This window comes from Ranitomeya imitator, chromosome 1, assembly GCF_032444005.1.
Source record: "Ranitomeya imitator isolate aRanImi1 chromosome 1, aRanImi1.pri, whole genome shotgun sequence".
Classification (NCBI taxonomy): Eukaryota; Metazoa; Chordata; class Amphibia; order Anura; family Dendrobatidae; genus Ranitomeya; species Ranitomeya imitator.
In genome coordinates, this window is record NC_091282.1 from 434,817,607 (window position 1) to 434,825,755 (window position 8,149).

Consider the following 8,149-nt stretch of genomic DNA (forward strand, 5'->3'; position numbering starts at 1 on the left):
AAAAATCATTTTATTTTATTTGGTTTCTAAATTCTTCCTGAAAAAATCATTTTATTCTATTTTTTTTTTCCTAAAGTCTCCCTGAAAAAAAAAAAAAAAAAAAAAATCAGTGGGAGATTAATATTGCCCTTTCTGCTTGTGTGCCAGTCTTGACTCCTGGGTGTGCCATCTCTCTCTCTCTCTCCAATTGTGGGCCATAGAAAGCCTATTTTTTTTTTTAGCTTGATTTGGGTTCCAAAATCTACCTGAAAAAATCACTACATCAATCAGTGGGAGATAAATATTGGCCTCTGGGCTTGTGTGCCACTCCTGACTCCTGTGTGCGTCATCTCTCACTCAGTGGGCCATAGAAAGCCTTTTTTTGTTTTATTTGTTTTCTAAATTCTCCCTAAAAAAATCATTTTATTTTATTTGGTTTCTAAATTCTTCCTGAAAAAATCATTTTATTCTATTTTTTTTTTTCCAATGTCTCCCTGAAAAAAAAAAAAAAAAAACAAATCAGTGGGAGATTAATATTGCCCTTTCTGCTTGTGTGCCAGTCTTGACTCCTGGGTGTGCCATCTCTCTCTCTCTCTCCAATTGTGGGCCATAGAAAGCCTATTATTTTTTTTAGCTTGATTTGGGTTCCAAAATCTACCTGAAAAAATCACTACATCAATCAGTGGGAGATAAATATTAGCCTCTGGGCTTGTGTGCCACTCCTGACTCCTGTGTGCGTCATCTCTCACTCAGTGGGCCATAGAAAGCCTTTTTTTGTTTTATTTGTTTTCTAAATTCTCCCTGAAAAAATCATTTTATTTTATTTGGTTTCTAAATTCTTCCTGAAAAAATCATTTTATTCTATTATTTTTTTTCCTAAAGTCTCCCTTAAAAAAAAAAAAAATCAAATCAGTGGGAGATTAATATTTACATTTGTGCTTCAGTGACAGTCCTGCGTGTGTGGCATCTCTCTCATTTGTTGCCACCAACAACAGAGTGTGTAACATTGTGCCTGATTTTCGTTGTGGTCTCACTCACCTGTAAAGGGGTAGCTAAATCATACTGAAGTTATAGCTCACCGTGTAATTTGTGTGACAGCAACAAATACCGTTAGTTTGTTTACGTTTTTAAAACAATGAGGAAGTATGGTGGAAGAGGTCGTGGCCGGGGGCGTTCATTGTCAGCTGGTAATGAGGGTAGTGGTAGTGGTGGAGCATCAGCTGGTCGTGGGAAAAAAAATATTGCACCTAAGTCTGGAGCTGTGGAGCCAGGTTCGTCGTCTGGCTACACAAGGCCTCGAACGCTCCCTTTTCTGGGAGTAGGAAAACCGCTTTTAAAGCCGGAGCAGCAAGAGCAAGTTTTGGCTTATCTTGCTGACTCAGCCTCTAGCTCTTTTGCCTCCTCTCGTGAAACTGGTAAATGTCAAAGCAGCGCGTCGTTAGTGGATGTTCACGGTCAGGGACAAGTCGCTTCCTTGTCCTCTTCAACAAAAACAACAACAGAGAAGAATGCAGCAGGCGACACAACGGGTTACTCCATGTTGCTCTTTACACATACCGTCCCTGGCTTAGAAAGTGAAGCAGTTAACAGTCCATGCCCATTACAAGTTGAATCTGACATGGAGTGCACTGATGCACAGCCACAGCCAGACTACTATGCTGGTCCTTTGACTCAGACCACAACATTGCCCTCGCAGGGTGCTGATCAAGAATCAGACCCTGATGAGACTATGTTGCCCCATCACGAACGCTATACCACCGACCGACACGGTGACACAGACGAAGTTGCACACGAGCTACAAGAAGAGGTAATAGATGACCCACTTCTTGACCCCGATTGGCAGCCATTGGGGGAACAGGGTGCAGGCGGCAGCAGTTCTGAAGCGGAGGAGGAGGGGCCGCAGCAGGCATCAACATCGCAACAGGTTCTATCTGCCGGGCCCGTATCTTGCCCAAAACGCGTGGCAAAGCCAAAACCTGTTGGAGGACAGCGTGGCCATCCGGTTAAAGCTCAATCTGCAATGCCTGAAAAGGTATCCGATGCTAGAAAGAGTGCAGTCTGGCATTTTTTTAAACAACATCCAATTGATCAGCGCAAAGTCATCTGTCAAAAATGTTCAACTACCTTAAGCAGAGGACAGAATCTGAAAAGTCTCAATACAAGTTGCATGCATAGACATTTAACCACCATGCATTTGCAAGCCTGGACTAACTACCAAACGTCCCTTAAGGTTGTAGCACCCTCGGCCAATGAAGCTAGTCAGCAACGCAACATCCTTTCCGGCAGTGTAGGGCCACCATTTTCCGCACCACCTGCAGTATCTGTGTAGGTTTCTTTGCCAGGCCAAAGCAGTCAGGGTCAGGGAATCACCAGTTTTGTAGTAGGAAACACTGCATCTAGGGCACCGGTGGCAACAATACCATCTCCCACCGTCTCTCAGTCTGCCATGTCCACCGGCACCCCCGCTAGTTCCACGATCTCCAGCTCTCCAGTCCAGCTCACCCTACATGAGACTATGGTTAGAAAAAGGAAGTACTTAGCCTCGCATCCGCGTACACAGGGTTTGAACGCACACATAGCTAGACTAATCTCGTTAGAGATGATGCCCTACCGGTTAGTTGAAAGCGAAGCTTTCAAAGCCCTGATGGACTACGCTGTACCACGCTACGAGCTACCCAGTCGACACTTTTTTTCCAGAAAAGCCATCCCAGCCCTCCACCAGCATGTTAAAGAGCGCATCGTCCATGCACTCAGGCAATCTGTGAGCACAAAGGTGCACCTGACAACAGATGCATGGACCAGTAGGCATGGCCAGGGACGTTACGTGTCCATCACGGCACACTGGGTAAATGTGGTGGATGCAGGGTCCACAGGGGACAGCAAGTTTGGGACAGTTCTGCCTAGCCCACGGTCTAGGAAACAATTGGCTGTAGCCGTTCGCACCCCCTCCTCCTCCTCTTCGTCCTCCTGCAGAAGCGAGAGCTCGTCCACAGACCGCAGTCGCACAACCACTCCATCCGCAGCTGCCACTGTTGCACACCAGGTCTCCCATTATGGGGCAGCTACTGGCAAACGTCAGCAGGCTGTATTGGCTATGAAGTGTTTGGGCGACAACAGACACACCGCGGAAGTTCTGTCCGAGTTCTTGCAGAAAGAAACGCAGTCGTGGCTGGGCACTGTAGATCTTGAGGCAGGCAAGGTAGTGAGTGATAACGGAAGGAATTTCATGGCTGCCATCTCCCTTTCCCAACTGAAACACATTCCTTGCCTGGCTCACACCTTAAACCTGGTGGTGCAGTGCTTCCTGAAAAGTTATCTGGGGTTATCCGACCTGCTCCTCAAAGTGCATGGACTTTGCTCACATATCCGCCGTTTGCCCGTACACTCCAGCCGTATGCAGACCTATCAGCGTTCTTTGAACCTTCCCCAGCATCGCCTAATCATAGACGTTGCAACAAGGTGGAACTCAACACTGCACATGCTTATGAGACTGTGTGAACAGAGGCGGGCTGTTATGTTTTTGTGGGAGGATACACATACACGGGCAGGCAGTAGGATGGCAGACATGGAGTTGTCAGGTGTGCAGTGGTCGAAGATTCAAGACATGTGTCAAGTCCTTCAGTGTTTTGAGGAATGCACACGGCTGGTTAGTCACACTAGAGAAACCACAGTCAAAAAGTCCAATATACAAAATATAAATTTGATTGAATAAAAGCATAATAAAGATAGAAATAAGGTGCTAAACAACAGCGAAAAAACGATCACCGTGCACATCCACAGCACGAAACATGGGACGGGGGAAGGCAGCCCTATGTCACAACACCCAAAGGCATCTGCCGAAACGCGCGTCGGGGGGGACGGGGGTGGTATGTCCTTCCATCCCAGGCTATAATTCAACACGGTATGTATATGTTTATTTCAGCGGTTCTCGTACCTTACACTTGTTGGGACTTAGTGCCCCTGATTACAGACGTAGGAACTGTTTTGATGTTCATTCATGCATACTCCGTATTGTGATACATACTATGCGGGGTTATTTATCTATATATGATATGGGTGTTGTGACATAGGGCTGCCTTCCCCCGTCCCATGTTTCGTGCTGTGGATGTGCACGGTGATCGTTTTTTCGCTGTTGTTTAGCACCTTATTTCTATCTTTATTATGCTTTTATTCAATAAAATTTATATTTTGTATATTGGACTTTTTGACTGTGGTTTCTCTAGTGTGTCTTTCATATATTATGCAGTTGTGTCCTATTTGGTTCTCATTTAGTCCCATTACACCGTATATGTCAGTATTTTGATGGTGATTATGTGGGGGACTGTGTTGTATCCCACTATACTAGTACGGCTGGTTAGTGCAGACAACGCCATAATAAGCATGAGCATCCCCCTAATGCGTCTGCTGATGCAAAGTTTGACGCACATAAAGGATCAGGCGTCTGCAGCTGAGGAAGAGGAAAGCCTTGATGACAGTCAGCCATTGTCTGGCCAGGGCAGTGTACAGGATGAGGTAGCGGGCGAAGAGGAGGAGGAGGACGAGGAGGATGATGGGGATGATTATATTTTTAATGAGGAAGCTTTTCCGGGGCCACTGGAAATTGGTGGCGCGGCAAGGCCGGGTTCTGGTTTTTTGAGGGACACAAGTGACGTGGATTTGCCTGAAACTGCCCCTCAACCAAGCACAACCGCAGATTTGAGAACTGGAACTTTGGCCCACATGGCGGATTATGCCTTACGTATCCTCAAAAGGGACACACGCATAACTAAAATGATGAATGATGACGATTACTGGTTGGCCTGCCTCCTTGATCCTCCCTATAAAGGCAAATTGCAAAATATAATGCCACATGAGAACTTGGAACTAATATTAGCAACCAAACAATCAACTCTTGTTGACCGTTTGCTTCTGGCATTCCCTGCACACAGCGCCCGTGATCGTTCTCACACGAGCTGCAGGGGCCAGCAGACCAGAGGAGTTAGAGGGGCAGAAATCAGAAGTGGCGTTGGCCAGAGGGGTTTTCTGACCAGGTTGTGGAGTGATTTTGCTATGACCGCAGACAGGACAGGTACTGCAGCATCAATTCAAAGTGACAGGAGACAACATTTGTCCAGTATGGTTACAAACTATTTTTCATCCCTTATCAATGTTCTCCCTCAACCGTCATTCCCATTTGATTACTGGGCATCAAAATTAGACACCTGGCCAGAATTGGCAGAATATGCATTGCAGGAGCTTGCTTGCCCGGCAGCTAGTGTCCTATCAGAAAGAGTATTCAGTGCTGCAGGTTCAATACTAACAGAAAAAAGGACTCGTCTGGCTACCCAAAATGTAGATGATCTAACCTTCATTAAAATGAACCACAACTGGATTTCGAAATCTTTTGCCCCACCTTGCACGGCTGACACCTAGCTTTCCTATGAAAAGGTCTTGCCTGTGGACTATTCTGAATGCCTTTTCCAATCTCGTAATTTTCTGCACCTGATTGTCCAGCATACGACATGTTTACACCTCACGAAATGGCCAAACTCCCCACACGGGGCCGTGGTATCGACACTTGGCGACAGCACCCGTGAGAGTGCAGTTTGTCTGAAGAGGTGGGTGAGCCCGCTTTTGGTCGACGGCACTGCCACTGGGTCCCTCCTAGTACAATAAAGTGTCTCTGGCGGTGGTGGTGCGCACCCAACGTCAGACACACCGTTGTAATATGAGGGGCCCTGGGCCTGTACCGCCGGCCACAAGACAGTTTCCCCCCACCCCAGCTCAAACAGTGCTCTACCACTTGCAAAATTATCTCACAGCTCCACCAATGTTTAGTCTATGCGCTGACATCCTTCAATGCCTGCCACTGACAATACCATTGTATTGACATTTTTGTTATGTTAGGCCTTCGATGCCTGTCTGTGGTCACTCCTTCCACTAGGCCTCCACTGACCACACCACTGCTGCCCGTGTACCCCTGGAACCAATATAAAATTGCCTACAGCCATGTGTTATTATTTTAGGCCTTCGATGCCTGTCTGCGGTCACTCCTTCCACTAGGCCTCCACTTACCACACCACTGCTGCCCGTGTACCCCTGGAACCAATTTAAAATTGCCTACAGCCAGCCCAATTTTTTTACTTTAGGCCTTCGATGCCTGTCTGCGGTCACTCCTTCCACTAGGCCTCCACTGACCACACCACTGCTGCCCGTGTACCCCTGGAACCAATTTAAAATTGCCTACAGCCATGTGTTATTATTTTAGGCCTTTGATGCCTGTCTGCGGTCACTCCTTCCACTAGGCCTCCACTGACCACACCACTGCTGCCCGTGTACCCCTGGAACCAATTTAAAATTGCCTACAGCCATGTGTTATTATTTTAGGCCTTCGATGCCTGTCTGCGGTCACTCCTTCCACTAGGCCTCCACTGACCACACCACTGCTGCCCGTGTACCCCTGGAACCAATTTAAAATTGCCTACAGCCATGTGTTATTATTTTAGGCCTTCGATGCCTGTCTGCGGTCACTCCTTCCACTAGGCCTCCACTGACCACACCACTGCTGCCCGTGTACCCCTGGAACCAATTTAAAATTGCCTACAGCCATGTGTTATTATTTTAGGCCTTCGATGCCTGTCTGCGGTCACTCCTTCCACTAGGCCTCCACTGACCACACCACTGCTGCCCGTGTACCCCTGGAACCAATTTAAAATTGCCTACAGCCATGTGTTATTATTTTAGGCCTTCGATGCCTGTCTGCGGTCACTCCTTCCACTAGGCCTCCACTGACCACACCACTGCTGCCCGTGTACCCCTGGAACCAATTTAAAATTGCCTACAGCCATGTGTTATTATTTTAGGCCTTCGATGCCTGTCTGCGGTCACTCCTTACAATATTGCTCCACTGACCACACCACTGCTGCCCGTGTACCCCTGGAACCAATTTAAAATTGCCTACAGCCATGTGTTATTATTTTAGGCCTTCGATGCCTGTCTGCGGTCACTCCTTACAATATGCCTCCACTGACCACACCACTGCTGCCCGTGTACCCCTGGAACCAATTTACAATTGCCTACAGCCAGCCCAATTTTTTTACTTTAGGCCTTCGATGCCTGTCTGCGGTCATTCCTTCCACTAGGCCTCCACTGACCACACCACTGCTGCCCGTGTACCCCTGGAACCAATTTAAAATTGCCTACAGCCATGTGTTATTATTTTAGGCCTTCGATGCCTGTCTGCGGTCACTCCTTCCACTAGGCCTCCACTGACCACACCACTGCTGCCCGTGTACCCCTGGAACCAATTTAAAATTGCCTACAGCCATGTGTTATTATTTTAGGCCTTCGATGCCTGTCTGCGGTGACTCCTTCCACTAGGCCTCCACTGACCACACCACTGCTGCCCGTGTACCCCTGGAACCAATTTAAAATTGCCTACAGCCATGTGTTATTATTTTAGGCCTTCGATGCCTGTCTGCGGTCACTCCTTCCACTAGGCCTCCACTGACCACACCACTGCTGCCCGTGTACCCCTGGAACCAATTTAAAATTGCCTACAGCCATGTGTTATTATTTTAGGCCTTCGATGCCTGTCTGCGGTCACTCCTTCCACTAGGCCTCCACTGACCACACCACTGCTGCCCGTGTACCCCTGGAACCAATTTAAAATTGCCTACAGCCATGTGTTATTATTTTAGGCCTTCGATGCCTGTCTGCGGTGACTCCTTCCACTAGGCCTCCACTGACCACACCACTGCTGCCCGTGTACCCCTGGAACCAATTTAAAATTGCCTACAGCCATGTGTTATTATTTTAGGCCTTCGATGCCTGTCTGCGGTCACTCCTTCCACTAGGCCTCCACTGACCACACCACTGCTGCCCGTGTACCCCTGGAACCAACATCAGAAAATATAAAAATAAGTATTTTGCTTATAAAAAAGAAAATACTGGAGAGATATCAAATGCAGACATTTTAACATTAAAAACAAACACATACAACAAAAATCTGGTACAGTACTAAAAATGGCCACCAGCTACAATAACTTTCTCCTGCAAGTAGTTAACTGAAAGGTTTTTTCAATTTTAAACACAGATATGGCATCCACCGAGTGTTGTCCTGTCGCGTCTTCTTTATATTATTGCCAAGAAGATGCAAAACAATGAAAATAATAAAATCATTATTTACCAA